Raw genomic sequence first — 23264 nt, forward strand, 5'->3', positions numbered from 1 at the left:
ATAGTGAACAGAGCCAGGTGGCCCTCTAAGTGGCAACACTTGCTTCTCTTCTTGCCTCTTTATGTTTATTGGGGGTGGGAGGGAAGAGAGGTAGCATAAGGAGATATATACAGGAACAGAAAACCAAGAGAATGGGGAATACGGGCACTTCAAGACAATCTGTTCATTGAGCTTTAATTCTGATTTCTTTGTGGATAAGCTAGACGGTGTTGTGGCAAAGCAGGTGTTTTCCGACACTTTCCAGGGGAGGCGGGTTCCTTGCGCAACCTCCCAACCACCTATAATTGTGCAACCCCAATCGGCCGGAATCTGATGGGATCCCACCCCAAAATAGTAACAGTCTGGAAGTGCCTTTAGTCTGCCAGCCTGCATCTTCCTATCACTATTCCAAGTAGAATTGTGTGCAAATGGTGTTTTGAAATTCTCCACCCTCTATGTGGGCTGATAAATTTCTTTTTTTGATGGGAGGAGCAATGATTCATCAGATTTCCACAGATGGAAGGAAAATGCTCCACCATTTCCTTGCAGTCAGGCTCTTCTTTCTTTTCCCGTATGTTTTTTTGTCAAAGTAGCTTGCACTCCATTCCCAATGGCTGGGAGAGGCTCTCTGAGGTAGGAAGCGCCTGTTGTCACGGTGGCTGAATTTTCAGGGTTCTAAAATGCATGGGGAGCATCTACTGCCTCCCTGCCTTGTGTGTTTAATTCACCTCTAGCTGTAATGCCTCTGATGGAGTACCAAACTTCATACCACTCAAACATCCTGATTTAAGTGGGACACCCCAGAATTACAGAAGCCATCCCTGCTTCCGATTGGATCCCAGAATGTCCCATGTTTTGAGCCAACACTCTGGTGCAAGTCAGCTGGCTCGTGCCAGAACACTGGACCAATTTTTTTCGTCTCACACTCTCTCAAGGGTCGGCTGGATCCCATGAAAGCTTGGGACCAAATAAAGAGTGTTCTGATTTAGATCAACAGGCTGTTGGAGGGTATGACCCTTGATTCTTTAAAAAAAACATTTAAATTTTTTAATTAAAATAATTCAACATTAATACATACGAATTACGAATATACAAACATACATTTCATACAATCCTTAAAAATATTCATACATACCCACACTCAATCCCACACATACTTCCTTTTCCCACCACCATCCCTCACTCCTTGCCCCACCCTTGTGTTAGACTTCCAATCTACTCAATTGCAATTTCTTTCCACTTCTATTACTTTCTTTCACACACTTTTAAACCAAATTTCTACTTCTTTTTCTGAAACTCGATTCTGAGCAGTATAACTTGAGACTGCATGTCTGAATGATTCTGTATAGTAAAACAAACAAACAAACAAACAAGAACCCATGCACATAGAAATAAAGATGTCACAGAGAAGGGTTTTAACCTAGCCTTGTCACTGACAGGCTTGTTTCCTATGCAGAATGAAATGTGTGTTTATGAGAGTGTGTGGAAGAGCATGCCATCCCATGATGCTGAAGTGATACAGTTGAGGCAAAGGTTTATCACCTCATCTGCTGCTTGTGAAAACAAGTCCTTATTTACAATGGATTGCATAATTTATTTCTTACAGATGTGAATAATATACTGCATAGCACTTGTCTTGAATATGTGGGCTTGTGTTATGAGGCCTTGCAGCAGGTGTCAAAGAAAAGAAATAGCTGAGGGGTAACCTACCAGAGAAGTTATCTAAATTGAGAAGGCCTAAATTGAATATGCAATTAACTAGAGGGAGGGAGAAGATAATAGTATTTTTCCTGTGGAAATGCAGTTGAAAAACTGAGAGACTCTATTTCCTTCAGAAAAAGACTTTTTTTATTATTAAAATTTTCAGTTGACTGAATTAAATTACTTTTGTATAGAACAAAACAACCAAACCCACACCAGTGGTCTCTTAATGAGAGAACGCTTCAAATAAATACACTGTACTTCTTTTTTGAATATTTTATTAGTTGAATATAAGAACAACATATAATCAAATACAAGCAATCAAACACTGTACTTTGTAGAATATTTAAGGAACAAAACTAGCTTTAAAGCTGGAAGTTAATCTCATTGAACTCTATGGGGCTTATACCTGAGTAGAAATGTATAGCACTGTGCCGTAAGCCTGGAATCCTGTGGTTCCTGGGAGGGTGTCCTGAGACAGTCCTGAGACAGTCAAATAAAAGGTTTTTTTTGGATAACATTTTATTAAATTTTCCAAAAGTAACAACTAAAGCATCATCAATAAATTTTTAAACCATAATTTTGGCTGACTTCCTTCCCCCCCCCCCTTCTTGGATTCATTGTTTACTTGTCCTTAAAACCTTATACTTTTAATATTTCAATTTTTAACCTTTTTCATCTTATTACAGGTGACTTTTAAAGTTATCCTAATGTAAAAATCTATACACAAAGCTTAAAAGATATGCGTTAAACATTTGTCACCTTTTAAAAATCAAAGTCCTCTTCTTTCTTGGGTTTCAAGCTCACCAATTTATCCTGCATAATTCAATAAAATAAAAGTCTTTACTAACCTGGTTCCCTACAACCAAAATACTGTTGGATCTTCAGGAATTAAGAAGAAACACCTGTTATTTGATTATCATGGTGGTTTATTTTGCCTAGGCACTGAGCATTTGAACCCTTCTACTTTTGCACCCAGTGGATGAAGCTGAGGAAGTTGGAGGACATTTTCCAGGCTTTGATAGGTGTTCAGCTGATGGGAAATAGTGGTGGACTTTGGGCTTTAACATCTTGGTGGCACCCTGTGCGACACCAAAATTCGGTGCTCCCCCACCTCTTGCCTTCTGTTGTTTGTCATTGTTACTTCAAGGCCTGGAAACGATGCCTTATGAGGAATGGCTAAGAAAGCTGGGCATGTTTAGCCTGGAGAAGAGGAGATTAAGGGGTGATATGATAGCCATGTTCAAATATATAAAAGGATATCACATAGAGGAGGGAGAAAGGTTGTTTTCTGCTGCTCCAGAGAAGCGGAAATGGAGCAATGGATCCAAACTACAAGAAAGAAGATTCCACCTAAACATTAGGAAGAACTTCCTGACAGTAAGAGCTGTTCGACAGTGGAATTTGCTGCCAAGGAGTGTGGTGGAGTCTCCTTCTTTGGAGGTCTTTAAGCAGAGGCTTGACAACCATATGTCAGGAGTGCTCTGATGGTGTTTCCTGCTTGGCAGGGGGTTGGACTCGATGGCCCTTGTGGTCTCTTCCAACTCTATGATTCTATGTTTCTATGATTCAGGGGTCACTGCAACAGTACGCTAAGCTCAGCGTCCAGTGCAGGGTAAACTGGTCACACTCCCCTAAATCTGCCTTTGTGGGAAAGCTCTCCATTGGAGATTCATTGCCAATCAGAGTAGACAATATTGGGCTAGAGATAAACATACAGTATGGCCTGGCGTAAAGCACCTTCTTAGAGCATTCCGTGATGTTGACATGAATACAACACTCTTTATTGTCCACAATATCCATTTGAACATAAGAAGCTCTTCATCAGGAGTGGATTAAGCAAAATAAGCATGGGTTTAAGGCATCAAGGGAAGCGGGGCAGCACAGAAATTTTCCATTGCCAGATTTTCCATGGACCATATGGTGCAACTGAACCAGGTTCCATGAAAAAGGCCCCCACAATGAATAATAATAATAATAATAATAATAATAATAATAATAATAATAGTAGTGATTGAGATTAATGATATACGTTTTACTATTGTTTATATTTTGAATTAGCTGTATTTGGGGGAACGAAAATCTTTTAAGTGTTTAGGGGCCTATAAAGGTCTTAATCCAGCCCTGCTCTTCATGTATATTCAAGCTGCTGGATTTTGGCAACTGTCTGCATTTTTTTTTTTTTTTTAAAAGAAAAGAATCATGGGGAAGAACACAATTTCCCTCCACTGGTGCTCCAGAAACAGAAGTCAGCTCTATAAAGGGAGTCTGTAAGTGGGGACGAACGATGTAGTTAGCTGCAATCAAGCAAAAGGCGACAAATAGAAACCGCATCTTATATTCATTATAATAAAATGCCTCCTTCTCCTCACTCAGTTAACTCTGGTAAATTTAGGAAGAAGTTCCCAAGAGATGTCTTTTGAAAATATCTTCTGCTAAAGAATTTGGCAGCAGTAGTGACACAAATCCATTTAAAAGATGGATTTCTGACATCAGACACAAAATTGTTGAGCTGCAGCTGTCTGATAATTCAACTGACAACATGAAAGAAGAGGGCTTTTAATGAGGAAAGTAGTCATCATCAATCATAAAATCTGCAAACTAATGCGGAAACCTTAACTTCCTTGTCAATGTTTGGTAGACTGTGCTTTTTTCTCCGAGAGAAGTAATGTTGCTGTATCTCATTTCCTTTCACCATTCAGGTAAAGGACAACGAGAGCCTATCTAGGCTTGCTCAAAAGTAGGGATGGGGAAGAAATTTGGCTTGGTTTAATATGTACCTAACCTAATTTGCATTTCCTGAAACAGAAAACAAAATCTGTTTGCAACCCCGTTGACAGTAAAAATTGAGTAAACTCCCTTCAGTTTTCATTGCTGCTCACGCCATGAAATTTGGGCAGTATACCTGCACTCTGTTCTTTCTCACCATCTTCATGAGAGAACAGAAGCATGTAGGCACAGAAATGGGTGTTGATGGCCATAACACGGATGGTAGTAGCCACTGTTGGGAATGAAATTTAGCAAAACATGGCAGTATATTGATCTGAAAGCCACAGTGCCATGATGCAACAGGTAATGAAGGTAGCTTCCCCAGAGTAAGGCTCATTGATCGCACTCTGGGTCTGCTAATGCCAGGTGTACTAATTTCCACTTGGCCATGAGGCTGACTTGGTGACCTTGGACTAGCCACGGCCTCTCAGTTTAATGGACATTCCAGTGTTGTTGTAGGCATTAAATGAGGACAGGAAGAGTCAGATGTGCCACCTTGATTTCCTCAGAGAAAAAGGTGGGATATAATTGCTTATTGTTATTACAGTGGTACCTCACTTTACAAACTTAATCTGTTCTGGAAGTCCGTTCTTAAACCAAAGCTGTTCTTAAACTGTGGCGTGCTTTCCCTCCCGCTGCCGGTGCCCTTCCACTGTTCGGCTTCTGTTCGTAGACCAAGGTAAAGTTCGCTAACCAGAATACTACTTCTGGTTTTGTGGAGTTCGTATACCGAATAGTTTGTAAACAGGGCTGTTCTTAAACCGAGGTACCACTGTATTATTATTTATAGGGTGATAGGGGAGTGGTTGTAATTCTGGTGGGCATCATGCTGTACTCCTTCTGGGATAGTTTGTCCACTTTGGTCCCCACCCTGCACTCAGCTTTTACCTGAGGCTCCTATATAATGTCAGCATGCAACGGCGGCCACACCCCAGGAACGGCTTCGAATGGCCAGCTAAACCAGTTGAGAGTACTCAATGGGTTTCAAACTCAGTGAGTTGGGGACTTTCCCTGAATGTGAAGACAAGCTCTGGTGTGCTGAGGGGACAGGACCAATAGCAGGTCCAGTGGTCAAGAAGGTGGTTTTTGCAGCTGGGGCTGGTCAGCTTGGGAAGGTAGCCCATCTAGGAGAAGGAAAATTCCGATGCTAATCCCCCACTGCCTTGCAGGATATCTTTGGGAGAAGAAAAGACTAAGGAGTAAACCCTACACAAATCCAGAGTGGAGTCGCGAAGATGGTTGGGGGTGGCACCTTGTAGTCTTCCTTCTGGCAACTCCTATAGCCAAGCTGGTGCCAAACATTTTGCTCTGCTTTCCTTTGGACCACATCAGCGAGGCAAAGAGCGGGGTCTTGTTGTTTGGGCAGCCCAGTACTTCCATACACACTGCCTAGGCTTGCTTCCCAGAGAGATCTCTTTTGCGCTGTTAATGCAGCGGTTTGGCTTCACCCCCGGAGGCACACTGCATTATCTCTTGAGACAGAGGGATGGATGCCAACAATAAAGAATATAGTACAAAACCAGGACAGAAGTGCTAGCATGACAACCAGAAAAACTAATGCTACAATCCCAACATCTGGATGCACCATAGTTAGCTAGAAAATGTTGAGGAATGCAATTATGCTGCTTTTCTGCCAGCATTCCTGTTAGTCAATCAGATGTAAAGCCTATTTTAATTAGGTATATAGCTATATTTATGATCTTGTGGAATGATGAACAAGTAAAAAGGCATTTCTGGGCATGCATAAGTTGTATCATGTTTCTAAATATCCAGTAGAAATCGAAATACTAAAGCAATTACACCTATTAAACACCCCTGCCAACTGTAAATGTTGCACCAGCTAAGATTCATTACAGGAGACTCACTATTTATGAGTTGCTGTGGAGCACTGTGTAAGGGGATAAGAGAACAACCTCGTTGGTTCCTATTGCACTGTCATGACTTCAGGATGTGATTTATTCTTACTTAACTTGAACTTCCTTTCTATAGAGGGGGAAGACAGGACTCCACTGAATGTCTGGGGTGAGAGGAAGAAACATACAGAGAACCGCATGCCTCATACCATTTAGGTCAGGCATGCGGAACCTTGGGCTCTCCAGATGTTGCTGAACAGAGTATCACACCAAACATTTAAAACTTCTTTATACAGAGCTGCCTTCAGATGGCTCCTGAATGTCATATAGCTGTTTATCTCATTGACATCTGATGGGAGGGCATTCCACAGGCCGAGTGTCACTACCAAGAAAGCTCTTGAAATTATATTCAGCAACAACAGGAAGGTTAAAAGTTCTCCACACCCGATTTATGAACCTAAGCAATTTGTGGGTGCAGGTATCTCTCTGGTGATCTGATGTGTGGTAGTGGATCTTCTGCCATGTCTACACTACTACCTGCCTCCTCTTTTGCCCTACTTGCATTATTGTAAATAAGCCAAATATTACAAAAATGCCATAGGTCCTCACTGCCAAAGCAGCTAGCATAGTTCCTTGAAACTTTATATCACATATAGAAGCATGGAGCAATATTTATTGAGAGTATCTGTAGGTAGTGGCAATGGACAGTACTATTCATCCTGATCTTCTGATTGCTTCTGTTTCCCTTGCTGTTCACAACATATTTTACAACCCATTAACACTTGTTCACATTTCATTATACATCTCTAAAGGTTAGCTTATGTTGACTCTGAGGATGGCATGTCATAGACATCAGTGACAACATGTGGATTCCTACCAAGAATATTATAGAAAGGCAGGCAAATTGCAGCCCAAAACAAAACAGAGCTAAGTTGCATTTTACTGCCTCTTTTAATAACAGCACAATATCATTTATTATACTATACTGGTGCATTTATCCTGGACTAACACCAAATCTTGAAGATAAACCCAAATCTTAAAAATAAAAATACTGCTTATTTTTTCCTCTGTTCCATACTAAGTTAATTAGTAAAGCATAGTAAATCTAACAGTGTGCTTTTTAAAAAACCATTTAAGCTTCTGTAGTCTCTGCTTTGCTTTGAGATTGTGGATCTTCTTTCCTTTTGCAACATCATGGATGGAACATAATGGCTATCTTAAACCTGCTAGTGCCAGGGTCAACGTGAGTTAAAGTTCAGATAAAGATAATGAGATGTTAATAGGTCATAAAATATTGCTAATGAAAAGCACAGGTAAATGAGCTATGCACAGCATGGTTTAACTGTGTGTAAACCAGACCTAATTTCTTTTATTCTTCCAAAACGACGATACTCAATCAGTGGGGTGAGACAACAGGACTGAGTCAATCTGTTGGACTTCCCTCTGAGATTCGAGGAAAACGTTGTGACTGTGGGGACCAGCAGTGATTGGGAAACAGATAAAAAAATAATAATTTGGGAGCTCTTATTCCAAAGCATTCTCAGCTGAGATTACTCTGGATGCTTTTATTTTTGAATGAAACTAACACAAAAGCTTTAGGGAAGAATTCATGAAAAGCACACCCAAATAAACCAAGGTGTCAGCTTGTTGTATTCAGGTACAGTCGGTAGAACATGATGCTTCCTCAACTATGACCCACCATCCAGATGTTACCTTTCCTCTCTTTCTCACAGAAGAGGGAGCAAGCTTGTTTTCTCCTGCTCTGGAGGGGAGGACTTGAATCAATGGCTTCAAATTACAAGAAATGAGATTCCAACTAAACTTCAGGGAAAAGTTTCCAACAGTAAGAGCTGTTTGATAGTGGAGCGGTCTCTCTTGGGAAGTGGTGGCCTCTCCTTCCTTAGAGGTTTTTAAGCAGTGGCCATCTGTCATGGATGCTTTAGCTGAGTTTCCCCGCATTGCAGGTGGTTGGCCTAGATGACCCTTGGGGTCCCTTCCCATTCTAGGATTCTAGAAAGTGTGGGACAAGTGGAAAACTGCTCAGGCCCATGCTTTCTAGGCACAGGACAAGTGAAAGTATGGACAAGCCCTTTGCTACTTTGACTTCACCCATAATTGGCTCTAGCTCCACCCATTGTTGGCATCAGTGGGGGTTTTGCGGGGACACAGGGGTACGCATACCCCTAAACATTTTTGTACTTTTGTCTATTTACTGTATTTATTTCCCCCAATTTGAACTATAAAATAGTGATTTTCTTGAGTCAAAATGAGAGCACCCCTAAACATTTTTTTAAAGAAAAAAAAGCACTGGCTGGCATGCAGCTCACAACAGATTATTATTGAACAAATACAGCCCTGAAAAAATTGCCCACCCTTGCTTTAAGGCAGTGATGGCCAAACTTGGCCCTTCAGCTGTTTTGGGACTACAAGTCCCATCATCCCTAGCTAACAGGACCAGTGGCCAGGGATGATGGGAATTGTAGTCCCAAAACAGCTGGAGGGCCGAGTTTGGCCATCACTGCTTGAAGGGATATAGTTTGCTAAACACCTTTTTGTTTGTTAGTTAGTTAGGAGTACAATAGAGAGGAACTGGAGAAAGTGTCTTTGTCTTGAGAAGAGAGAGTCGAGGTGTCCAGCACCACCACACATCTCCCTAGGAAGCCAAATGCATGGAACCAAGTTCTGTGTGGCTCTCTATATGGACAAAACAGATCCTGCATATGTCTTCCCCCTCCTTGATCTAACAGCTGGAGCCATTTATGTGAGTCCTTTGAAGAATGCTAAAACTCTACGGATCAGTTCTTTGCTACAACTTCACGAGCAGTTGTTGGGTGAACTTTTAGCCATCTTGGATAGGGTTTAACTGGGTGCCTACCTTGTTCCTGTCAGCATCTGTCCTTGTTTTATGCTGGCAAAAGTAGTCTTATTCTGTTTGATGTCAGAAATTGCTCCTCAGGGCTTCTGCCTGCCTGCTGTGTAGATACTGAAATGGGATGGATATTGACAAAGAAATATAGTGAAATTACAGGATCTCGACCTATTCAAAACACCGTCCCCACTGTCTTAGACCCTTTATTTGACTGAGGATGCACATCTTGCAAAGGCTTCTGTTCATCCTTTCCTGAAATCATTATCAAGTCTGCTTGCTCTTTCCTAATGGCTCTCACTAATGGCTGCCTCACACATCTTTCTTCTTGCTTTGGATTCTTTGGGAGAAAACCATTTAAGTGCTAACAGGCTAAACTGAGTCTTTAAAGAGCATAGTTGGCCCTTTCTAGTTATGTGTTCCTTTTCATCTTTCCTCACAAATGCTTTAGCATGACACGTTGGGAGCCTGAAGTCAAGTGCTGTTGGAAAAAAGAATCTTCACAAAAGCTACCCTTTCCTTCCAATCTTATTTGATCATTACCAAAGGAGTACGCACTTGGCTGGCAGATGGTTAAATTACCCCCAATTCTCAACTGCTAGACCTATGAATGAATGAAAATGCTTATCATTACCTGGCCCAGGGTTTTTGCTATATCTTGGTTAGAGGGCGATTGCATTGCATAACATTTCCCACAATTTATTCAGAATGTATAATGGAACATTTCCTCCCTGAGGAATCTATCTAGTAAGAGCATAGCAGGGCAAGTGTGGCCAAATGTTGTCTTGAAAGCGCCTATGGTCAACACCACAAAGCCATTCATATGTCATTGGAATTATCATGGAAAGACGGTCACCATTTAAGGTACATTTATTGAATTGTAATAGTCAGGGCCAGCTTTAGGTTTGATGAGGCCCTGAGCTACTGAAGGTAATGGGGCCCTTTATATGTCCAGCTGTCCTTTGTCAACAACAAATTGTCGCTGTTTTTGTGTTGAATATATGCTATATGGTAATATATGGACCTAATAGGTATCTAAAGCCATTTGCACATAACAAAATATGTATTTTATCAAAGTAATTGTTGAATTGAAATACATTTAAGAGGAAGTATATTAATAGTGAAATACAATTAAGAAGAAGTACAGTGGTACTTTGGTTTACAAACTTAATCCATTCCGGAAGTCTGTTCTTAAACCAAAACCGTTCTTAAACCAAGGCACACTTTCCCTAATGAGGCTTCCCCCTGTCGGTGCCCTTCCACCATTTGGATTCCATTCTTAGACTGAGGTAAAGTTTGCAAACCGGAACACTATTTCCAGTTTTGTGAAGTTCGTAAACCAAATCGTTTGTAAACAGGACTGTTCTTAAATCGAGGTACCACTGTATATTAATAGTAAAATAATTATTAAGCTCTAACTTAAAATGATTTTTTATTCATAACAAACTTAATAATGCAAACACTGGCATTTGGCAATAACAAAAGTTCCTATAGAAATGAGCAAACCAGTGATATTTTAGGGAGCAGGCTAGCAGGCAGGGCCCATTACTTACATCATAGGAGCCAACACAACACAAAACACTGTTGGTGTGTGTAGGTTTTATTTTATTTTATTTTTATCTTATATTTTGGAAATGTACATCCAGTTTGTTTTTTCCTTTAAATTTTTTTGGGGGCTCCATGAGAGCGGGGCCCTCAGCTATAGCTTGTTTAGCTTATACATAAATCTGGCACTGGTAATGCTTACATACCATATTATAGCTCTGGGAGGTTCTCAACGAGAGATTTGCACAATGCAATCACATGCAAGGAACAGAAATAATATGGTGGCTATTTGATGCCGAGATTAGTCAGTGAGCATTTCCTGCCCTCAGTCATGATCTTTCCTGGTACCTTCCTTTGACCACCACCCACTAGGCAGAAAGCTTTGGGGAGATCTCTGTGAGGCACGGTGGGGCTGAGCAGCTGGAACTCATGATGGAAGTGCTTCTGTATCACTGTGAAAGGTTTCACACTGACATAACTCAGGTGTCTGCCTATTGTGGATTACTTGTATCTTTTTGCCCTCAAGTATGAGAAGTAACAATCCCACTTTATTCTACATTAGGCAACGTCTCCTGGAATACTGTACTCAGTTCTGAGCACCACATTGTAAAAAGGATGTAGACAAATTGGGATGGGTTCAGAGGAGTGCAATGAAGATGGACAGGTATGCAAAAACAAATCCCACAAGAGTTGAATATTTAGCCTGGAAAAGACTGTGGGGAAACTGTTAATGTGATGTAATCACACTCTAATTAAGATATAACAAAGCTCTGGGCCAGATAATGACAAAAAATATCTAACCATAATTAAGCCATCTGCCATCTGGATATGTCCTCTTTTTTGAGAATGGTCAAATGCAATTGGAGGGGAAAGGTAGGGTTTTTATTTGTTTGGGGGGGGGGGAAGCTTTTGATTTTGGACTTCCAGGGTGTCATGCTAAAGCATTTGTAAGGAAGGGTGATAAAAAGCACATAGCTTGAAAGGGAGAACTTGATATTTATTCTGGAAAAGAATGGTGGGAGCATGATATCTTGAAATATCAAAGAGAGAAAAACTTGTTCCCTGCTCAGCCAGCGGGCAGAAATAAATCTAATGGCTTTAGTTGCAAGAAGCCAGATCCTGACTTAACATTAGGGAAAGCATCTTAACAGTAAGAACAGATTTTGACAAAGGAACCAGGTTATCTAGTTGGTGGGCCCTTCCTTGCTACAGGTCTTCATAGAATGGTCACCTGTTAGAGATGAGTCATCAAGGTCTGGCTGGCCTGAGTAGTGCTCATAATCTCCATTGTTCTAAAAATTGTTTGAGAACCACCATTCACCGAAAGATGGTGTCTGTCCAGTTTGTCCACATCAAGCTTTGCCTTCTGCAGCTCTTCTCCAGTCATTGACTTGGAATGCTGGTTGGTGGGCATGGCAGGTGTTCCTGAGCAACCATGAGTGAGTCCTGCCTTCCCTGGTTGGAACATCCTCAAGCTTTTCAACTTGTTTTTGAAAAAAACAAAACCAGAATCGGCTGCTCTGCTTTAACAATGTCAGCAAATCCCGATCTCTTCAGTGTTTTGCAGGCAATAATTTGCACAGCCTCACTTGCACAGGGACTTAGAGAAACATGACTATAAAGGCATACAATACAGAAAAGGCAGAACAACAGAGGAAGATGGGGTTTTGTGGGTTCCCTAATTTGATTCAGTGTATGTGTATTACTGATATCAGGCTTTGGTTTAGGGAGGAGAAAAGGCACCCCAAATCATCATCGTCGTCATCATTTTTTATTTGTATGCCTCCTTTCCACAGTTAAAACAATGCTCAAGGCGGCTTACAATATGAAAAGATTTCTTGGTAGTGGCGCCCACCCTGTGGAACGCCCTCCCATCAGATGTCAAGGAGATAAACAGCTATATGATATTCAGGAGCCATCTGAAGGCAGCTCTGTATAAATAAGTTTTAAATGTGTGACATTTTAATGTATTTTTTGTCTTTGTTGGAAGCCGCCCAGAGATGGGCGGGGTACAAATAAATTATTATTATTATTATTATTATTATTATTATTATTATTATTATTATTATTAACATAATTACAAACATAGCAAAGTAGTCATAAAAATAAACAAAACACATTAAAAACTACATAACTAAACTGAACAATTTCCACATAAAAATAAAGATACAAAAGATTAATATCAGTAATATCAGTTAATTCTAATTAATGTACTAATGCTCTACATGGTTTGTTTTGAATTACCATAAGCTTTGCAGAGCATCAAAACTTAGGTAGTATGTTGGCATTATCACAGATAAAACTGCATTTAATTAATAAATTGCACTAGACATTTTAAGGTTTATTTATGCACTGGGCTTTTGTTTGTTTCCTTGGTTTTTGGCTTCGTATTTTGTGCTTTGCAGAAAAACTGGTAAACTTAACTGTTGGCAGTTCCAAAGGTCTTCTGTAGCCAATGAGGACAAGAGATTGCAGGATCTAATTAGTATTTCTTGCATCTGTAAGTAGCCACACATTCAAGATATAAACAGTTCTCTGGATTATGCTGTAGAAATGATCTGTGGCTGGCTGTACACAATGGAATATTCTTACAGGCCACACATGTGCATACACACAAATGGGAAAAAAGATTAAGAGGCTGAAAGCCTTAATTTCTCTTCTATTTTTATCCTGCAGAAAAGCCATAGAACAAACCAGCATTTTATGATTTAATATTTTAAATACCATGGGCTCCTTACAAAGCACCTGCAAAATCTTTCTTGGCTGGTTATGTATAAAATGTATTTTGGGTTGCTTTGGGCAAACTAATCTGACCTAGATAAGCACTTGGCTTGAATGTCTAATTTAATTTTCATTAGCTTTCTCTTGGGCCCAAAGCTGTGTCTTACCTGAACAGCTCAGCCATCACAAATCCCCAGCCCTAGCCGTTTACACACAAATAAACAATTTTCCACCCAGTATCCCAGTAGACGCAGCTACTTCTTTGCTTCTTGCTATTCAGCATCTTTATCCATGGTGGAAGATAACATGAGCTTTTTTAAATATAGAAACGAATTCCACAGATTCTTCTGGCTACTACATATTGTCAGCATCCCCTCTTGTGGCTTCTAAATAAGGATTCATTAAATACAACCATTCTACATGTAGGAAAGAATACTTTTCTGTGCTACCAATTACATCAAATTTTCTTTTGTCAAAGTTCTATTGATCATCTCTAAGTTGGGTTCAAGTAATTGTGGAGGAAGCTTCATCGCTAGCCCATGATCCAAACATGTTTCGCAGTGCGTGGGTAACATTTACTAGAAATATTAAATTTATTGAGAAGTGGAGCCTCTTTGTAAACTATTCGATTGCACAGTTCTAAAGTTCAGTCTTGCACTTTCTTTTTTGCTTATTTTACTTTTCTAGAAAATGTATAAATTTGTTTTTTAAATTTGTTTCAGCAATTTTCTTATTTTCCTTGTGGAAGTAGGATATTCTCTTTTCTCAGCAAACATTACCCCCCCCCCCATGTGTGTGTTGTTAGAGAGTGATGTGCCATTTATCTTTTATACTCACACTTATGTCATTATGACTGTTCTCAACAGGTAACTTATTCAGAAGGGCCATCTGAGAGATTAGCTTTCTTGATGGTGTCCCCTCACATTGGCAAACAAACATTTCCACTTCTTGTGAGCCCCCATTGCACCCTCACCAAACCCCCTCCTCTGTACCCAAACACATCCTACCTGAACTTTACCCAATCCCACCTTTGTTCCCTCTTCTCATTGGTCAGCATGCCAGCACTTTTGGATCAACTACAAGTCCATGCTTCAGCCTTGTGGTGTGTTGGGACATCTTAAGGCTGTTGTTCTTCCACACCGTTCTCAAAGACTACCTCGGCACAGTGTGAGACCCTTGGATCTTGGGCTTGCTAAGCCTGACTATCTGGAGCCCAGGACAAATGAATAAAGGTCTGAAATTACACCTGCCATGGGATTCCTTATCTCAATCGCAGATTGCAGATCCTGTTTCGCTTCTCTTTTGCACCATTCAAAGCAGTACCTGCTAATCAGAGCCAAGAGAGGTATCTGCAAATGCTTTTTCCATCTTTTTAGTGCAGGGACTTTTATTTGAGTTTCAGAATGTGGTTGTGACACTCCATAAAATCTCCTTTCTCAATATTTTGGTGTGTATTTTTAGTTTCAGAGGAGTTTGGACATCGCCCCTCCTCCCCGGCCTACACACTTGCACTTCATCTCATTATAGCAAACCAGAAAGCCTGGTGATGGAATATTTTATAACCTTATTTTTCCTCCTTGCAATCATAACCCAGAGTAACTATATTATAGGACTCATGGGTCACTTACGGAAATTCTAGGCATAGAGTTCTTAGCCTTATACTTATCCAAAGAAGAGTTCTTCAAGAGCTGATGGAATGCCAATACTGATGGGCCCTCTCATATTTCTGCAGGGGTGTCATTCCACAGCACTGGTTCCACCAAAGAAAAAGCCCACCTATGTGATGTAATTCAAGGTCATGAATGATTACTGACGGGACTTTATATGTGAGTGTGTTGCTTACATATTAGCCTGTAAACACACAAAAATAAAATCTTCCCTGCAATTTTTTAAAAAAGAAATACTATGCTTTAAGGCATGGTCAAACATCTCTTTTCAGTTATTCTTCATTATTATTATTCAATCCTAGCTTTCGCCCTGCCTTCAGAACGAAATCTTTAATAGGAGTGGGGTAAAATCAGTTATACCGATTGACACTTAAAGATTTTGAGTTTTCAGTCATTTGAACAGCTCACACAATGCAATTTTGAAAGCTGGGATTTTCATAAATGTCTTCAATTTTGACATACACATAGCAAACTATGTCTAGGTGTGAAAATAAATTGTGAAGGCTCAGGAAAGCAGGCAGAGCTAAAGGGCAAATTGCCATTCTCTATGCAGCTCAAAATAGTGCAGAGATAGGTAAGTCAAAGCGCATAAAAGAATATAAGAAACAGCTTTTCAGAATAGTGGAGATGATTACTGACTCCTGGGCAGATATATCCCCATATGCACACTCCAGAAAACCTCCATTATTGTTGAGTGATTTCCCATTGAAAATAATCAAATGCTTTCTTGGTATTCCAGTAATCATCGAAAAAAATGAACGTTACCTGTTTCAGCCCTACTGAGAAATATGTGAGCAAGTAGGTCAATGCAAACATTGTTTTCCCAGCTGCTCAGGAGTCCTTTGTTTTGGTCACACAAGCATGAAACTTTACAGAAATTAGAAATCATATAGCCTTATTTTGGACTATTGGCTTCTTAGGAATTGTTCACATTTTCCATCAAAGAGAAAATAAATGGCTTACTAGAGAGAGACTTATTATATGACACTAATTTATACCATGCTGCAGATAAGGAACAATGTATGCTGGAACATCACAATGTCTAGAACTCACTGCCAGTGGTGGCTGGAGCCCATTGGGACTAGTAGGGCAGAAGTCTGGTAGGAAGTGGTAGGTGGAGTCAGAGCCAGTGAGAGGTGGAGCCAACTAATTCTACTCTTGTTCAAATTCTCCTCCCTGCTGAGTTCTACAAGGGAAAAACAGAGATTAAGGATGAGGGAAGTAGGCAGCCAGGGCCACCTCTGGACTGGTTGCAAATAAGAAGGCAGGTGGGCTTAGAGAAATCAAGACCAACAATAGTGGGGGCAGTGACCCATTTGTCATAATAGACCTCCAGTGCTCACTGGTATTGGTATCCCAGTCCTCATGTCAGTAGCTTTGCTGGTCGAGCATCCAAGATGTTCAGGTTAAATGATATCAAGTGGTATGGTGGCACACTGTTTTCTTACCATATAACCACTTGTTTCGTGATAGAAGTGTATTGCTCTCTGTGCAACTGGTCACCAGTATCTACCATGAACATTTGCCCATTTTTGTCATTTGTATCTTTCACCCATTCTCTGTGTCAAATGAACTCCTTTGGTCTTTGCCATGGAGCAGAAGAGAATTATTAGTCAAATCAGATGGCATTTAGAAAGGGTGGGGTTTGCTAGGCAATCCTGCCAATTTCAATACAGGCATGCCATTTTTTTTCTTCAAATATCTAGTTTAATTTCTTGAATTCTCTTGATAGGCTGCAGAGCACAAATGCTGTTTCACATATTAATGTCTTACAATCAAATTAGTCATAATGATAAATATGCTTCCAAAGTGATTCTGGTGAACCACACAGTGATTTTACTGCCAAATTCTGGTGCAACTGCATTATGAATGTTAAGTGACATCTGTTGTGGTTGTTTTTCAGCTCCCCACACCCCAATGGGTTTATAACTCATTCTTAAATCCACAAGCCTCCAAAGTAAGTCCATATATTTCTATATAATTTACACACACACACACATATATAAGAAAAATATGAGGTTGGATCACATTTATTAATCATATAAGGAAGCAAACTGAATCATGCTTAGAGTTGACCATCAATGCGATTTAAGTTTACCGTGGTTAATGATTGATTGCAACATTCTATTCCAATGGGTCTACTCTAAACACAATTAAGTCTAGATCCAACTAATACAGATTATTTCATAACGATTAACTTCTAAATAAGTTTGCCTTAGATTTTAGCCCTATTAAGACTAGATTCTTGGTCTCCTAGGATTGCCTCATTTCTTTAAGAAAGGTAATATCCATTAGTTTTATGGCGATCAAAAGCTTCATTTGGCCAAAGATGTGTTCCCCACTATAGTCTGTGTGGAGCACAAAAACAGAAAGGCTTCTTGCCCTGCACAAACTTTGTGAAATTTAGTGGAAGAAATATAATCACACATATAACTTTTAAAAGTATATTAAATATCCTCCCTACTTACTTGTTTAATTAAACCGAGTCTCCAGTCATACTTGGAAAGCAGGTCTATTAACCTGTTTTGGAAGCTGCAGGCATTGGCCTCAACTGAAGTGGTTTGAGGAAATGTGTGAATGTGCTAGGATTACAGCAATTGTATGCGTCCACCTAAGAATTCATTTGGTGCCTGTCTAGAAAATGTCACTGGTGTGAAGATGATTAAAGCATGCATGTCCTATCTATTAAGATACTTTCCATTAAGGGGCATTCACAGTACATTAGATTATCCATACAAGAATCACCATAGTAATTGTTCCTTAAGGGTTTTTATCCAAAAATTAATTAAATTGCGACAAGTAAATGTACAAAGACCACAGATTGACAAGAATTTATGAATTACTAAAATATGCCTTTTAATGAATTTCAGTTCAGAAAGACCCTGATGCAGCTAGAGGCCATCTGTGATTGGAAACAGGCTTCCGAATATATCATTCATTTCATGGAGAATTATATGTGTGGGTGGAAGTTCTGCACCCAGTTCTCAAGCCTGACCCAACATCTTGGGTTGCATGCACTGTCAAGAAGAAAAAGCTGCACTTGCATATACCAGCTTTTTGGGGAAGGGAAGCAGAGGATGGCTTTAGCACCCCAACTGTACTTATCCTACCTGCTGATTGGCCTGAGGGCAGTTTCATTGATGTTCACTGCAGGAGCCACTCTACAACACACCACCATCACATTTCCAGTAGCCCAGAACAGTTTGACTCAAGTTTCCATTACATTGGAAAACCTGGTAAAGGTAAGGGTAAAGGACCCTTGAAGGTGAAGTACAGTCAAAGGTGACTATGGGGTTGTGGCTCTCATCTCGCTTTTCAGGCCAAGGGACCCGGCGTTTGTCTGCAGACAGCTTTCCAGGTATGTGACGAAACTGCTTCTGGTGCAATGGAACATTGTGATGGAAGCCAGAGAGCATGGAAACTCTGTTTACCTTCCTGCCGCAGTGCTACCTAATTATCTACTTGCGTTGGTATGCTTTCGAACTGCTAGGTTGGCAGGAGCTGGGACAGAGCAACAGGAGCTCACCCCATCCTGTGGATTTGAGCTGCCGACCTTCCCATTGGCAAGCCCAAGTGGTTTAGACCACAGCTCCACCCGTATCCCATGGAACCAGGGGACATGTCCAAACTGCCAATTTGACAGGAACAGCTCATAGGAGCACAGGTCAGAAAAAAGCAGAGGAGATGTCCTCTCAAAGAATCAAACAAGGAGCTGGGCTAAGGCACTCTCCATTAATATATGTTTTACTGGTAAATGTCAGGCCATAATGGAGTGTTTTGATATTTGGCATTTCTGCTGTAACCCTTCCTGGAGCACTAGTAGAGCCCAGATCTAGAATGTGCATTAGTTATTGCCTCTGTTTCCTGAATAGGGCTTAGAAATCTATAGCTTTAGTTGCCAAATGAATGTTGTTTCTCCAGGTCTGGAAGTCAATGTGGTTAAAGCTCTTGGTGGTGTGTTGCTAAAGCTCTCTGACTGGGAGCGATAGAGAAAGGCAGGGGTGGCTAAGTTCTAACATGAGGGCTTCATCTGGTCCTCAATATTTTTTTTCTGCCCTTTCCGGACCACATTAGTTCTGGCAGTGGTGGCAAAAAGAAAAGAAAAATAGAAGTAGACACCATGCTGGGATGAGTGGGAAGGTTTATTCCTCTATACCCGGCACATCACCAAGATGGGAATGCAAATTGTCCTTCCCTGGCCATCAGACCGATACTTTGATGAGCAAGGAGGAGGCAACAGCCCCGCTCCTCAGGTGTTATGCATTGGGTCAATGCTTGGGACCTGTGTTTATGCAATATGCATGCAACGGTATGAGGTGGCCACCCCCACCACTGGTATGCAGTCTCTAGACAGTCAGCAAATGGTGAATGTGGCTGTATCAGGCCAGAAGGAACTTGCAAGGTTGGTGAATGGTCTGAAGTTGGGGTGCATGCCCATTCAGAAGGGACTGGGCCCTGGTTCTTCAGCCCTTTGGAAAGGATGTATTTTGAGTGGTCAGTCTTAAGCCATCTCTCAAGGGATGCAGATTCCTCTCATGCTGAATCTGAGCTGAGGCCAATAATGGGATCCTGTTTTTCTCCTCTGAGGAGATCTCATCCAGTTTGCAGTCTGCACAAAGGCCAGTCCTGAAAATGGCCAAATGAAGCATCATTTAAATTTAATTTCTTCCTATAATCTTAAAAAGCTTTATATTGAATGATTTGTCAACACATTGCCTTGGTGCAAACAACAAGCATGTAAAGAATGTAATGTAAAGAAGAACTATAATGATGATAGGTCTCTCAAAGGCCCAGTAAAATCAATTATAATCCAGTTCCGTAATTTAAGTAAAATGCATTCATTGTTCCTAATGGATAAAAATGTTCCCTTTTCTGATGGTCACTGTCTGTTTCGAGCATTTCTGTTGTCTGTATCATTTGATCATTTGTTTAGACTGTTTTAATTTTATTCTGCTGCTACCATTTCTCAATGCATCATCAACATGTGGTCCACTTTATTAATGCAGTATGCATGGATTGTTTAATCCTGCCTTTCACCACAGGACACGCCTTTTTTTAGAAATCGCCAAATATCATTATGGATAGCTGCAAATTCTGGCTGCCTCACCACAAAGGGAGTGCTATCATCCTTGATGAGTCAGACAAGGACTATGAAGCAAATATCGTATACTGTTACTTCAAGGGTCTATAGGCCACATCTGATTCAGATATCTTGCAGTATTATAGCCTATTCATGCTTTTAGAGATTACAGGCATTAAAGTTAGACATTATTTCGCTTCTTTGTTGTGCTTGACTTCGACTGGGCAAATAGATCCATTCTTATATATAGATTTATGCTGACATTTAGCTGATGCTGCACAATAATATATTGTGCATTTCCACTGTGTTTATTATCCAGCTGAATAAACTAGTTCAGCTGTTATTGCATGATTGGAAATATAATTTCCAGCAATGCTTCTCCACGAAATATATTTTCCTGTACATAAACAATATATATTTAGAATATGCATCCCTCGAGATTTATAAATTATGGATGCCAGTTACAGTTTAGTGCACGCATGTGCTGAATATTCTTTTAGCTGATTCCCTGGCAAACCGTGCCAGATGAAAGTGCCTTGTTCAGGTGGGCATGAACAAGGTCCTAAAACATGATTTAGTAAGAAGAATAAGTGTGTGATCATTACTCTGTATTCAAAAGGCCCCGCTGACTCATTAGAAGGAAAACAACACATTCTTCCCCCCTGCAAATTTGCAAGGGATACATTTTGTTTTTTGAGGTGAAGGACAAAATGGTGCCCCTTCCCCTTTTCTGTATGGAAAATCCATCCAAACTGACATTTGAATCTTTAGAGCACTGGGGATGGAGCACGACCCTCAACCTTAGGTGCTCAAGAGCAGGTTAGCTTAGGTGAATTATGGGAGAATGGTAGGGGGACAGCTGCAGCCCCTGGCATTTGCCACCTGAGGCAGTTGCCAGCCATGATGGGCAAGGAGTGAGAAGGCAGACAGTTGGCCTCACCTGCAATCACACTATCTGCATCTCCAGGCAATAGTGAGCTGGATGAACAAATGGCCTGACCTGCATAAGTGAGCTTCCTATGTTCAGATCAAATTCTGCTCTTCCAGTTCACATAAATATCTGTTTAAAATAGCCTGGCACCCAAGGGACCTCTGGTCTGATCATGCCACCTATATATTCCTACCCAAACTGCTGTCAGCTGTGTTATGATCTGTGAAACCTGGACTCCTACTTTCTCGCTTTCTGCAGCAGAGTACAGTATGATTGCTGTAAAGAGAAAATATGTGTTAGAGGCATTTGCTTTTATGCTCCTTATTTGCAGCACTGCATAATGCACAGCAACAGCAAATTTAAACTTGGCACTGCATTTTAAATTATTGGGTCACATGATGATAGTGCATACCCTAAGAACAAAGAAGTCGTGCGGCACGTAGAACAAACCAATCAGGTCTAAGAGCCGCTTGAGCTCAGCCTTGGATGAGTTCATTTTTAGTGGGTCTGAAACTCTGCAAACTGACAGGCAAAATCATTTGGCTCATAGATCACTGATGGAGCTGCAGTAAGATGGATTAGATGCAAACAGCATGCGTAACAACTACAACAAAAAGATGATGAGAAACTCGAGCAATGGAAGCAGTGCCCTAGTTTCTAACTGAATGAGGAAATAAAACAATGGACAATTCTGTTGCACATATACAAAATAAGATTGCCTGACAAACAATGATTATGTGATAAAGATATATACAAATCTCTCAATACTTGGACTCACACAGACATGACAAGCCATTGCTGAAACACTCTCAGCACTGCCTGAAGTTTTGTTTCCCAAATGTAGCCTTGCAGGATGAATGCAAGTAATCACTTTTCTCCACAGAAACACAGCCACAATACAGTAATCTTTACGTTAGGTCCCAGAGACCAAGACTATCTGAGGGTATCTTGGGTGCAATGGATCGATTCGCCCACAAAGCTTTAATTTTATAGCCTGACAAAAAATGTGCTGGCCTTCTCATCCAAATCATATTTCAAATAACTCAGTTCTATGCAAATCCATTTGCAGCAATCACAGAGTGTTATTGATAGTGATGGGATGGAATCTGAAAAGTGTGACACTAGTTTTATTTGTGTATAGCTTGTGCCTCACCCAGTTCTACTTTAGATGGGTCTCAGACCCTGATCAATGCATCCACTTTCCTCCATTTCAGATTTATCAGCATTTTCTCCCTTTTCTAAATTTATTGAAGGTAGAGATAAATAGTTTGGGCAACACCTAAAATAGAGCCTGATGCCCTAGATACAACGGTGCCCCGGACAAGTGGAACCCTGGGAACTACATGGGCACCTTGAACATTTTATCATTTCTCTTGCTTCTCCTATCTTTGCTGAAGACTTAGAACTATTGGTTGCTGGTACCCACTGGGACTGAAAGAACAGAAGGAAAAGAGACCAACAACAGATGGGGCCAAGAGTTTATGACAGGGAGAGTCAACTAATTCTAGTTTTGTCCCTGTCCTCCTCCTACTGGCTGAGATTAAGGTGGAGAAAGCTGACAGCCAGTGCCACTCCCTGGGCAGGTTGTAAGGAAGCAAAGGGGCAGGAGGACAGACTGAGGTTAATGGGGCAGTGCCCCATTAGCTTGAATGGACCCACTTCCACTGTCATGGTATGTATTCCTAGATATTATTGGTGACAGGAAGAGGGCTCATGTCAAGGATGCCATTTCCAATGGCTAGTGTCGTGTGTAACCTAAAATCTTTTTCCACTTTCTGAGGCCAGATGTTAGAGTGGCAATTGTGATATTAATCTACCAGCTGGGATATCAGATGATAGATGGTGCCAGATCTAATCTGAACTGAGCCACTTTCATTCTCTTTCTCTAAGCATTAATGTCATCAGATAACTCAAAAGAAATGTGCTGAGGCTGACAAAGCATAATTTAAAATATGCCTAGGGGTTTTTGAATTTATGTCGAGTTATGGATGTCAGTTATTTGGAATTCCTTCCAGTGGGTGTGCATGAAAAGCCTGCTGAGCTCAGCAAAACACAATCTGCAGGTTGCCTGCCTACTATTGTACCTGTCTAACTGTTAAGGGTGCTATCAAGCTAAGTGACCCACAGAGTAGACTGACAGCAGTGAATTAAA

Source organism: Podarcis tiliguerta, assembly GCF_965153285.1.
Source record: "Podarcis tiliguerta genome assembly, chromosome: 7".
NCBI classification, from domain to species: domain Eukaryota; kingdom Metazoa; phylum Chordata; class Lepidosauria; order Squamata; family Lacertidae; genus Podarcis; species Podarcis tiliguerta.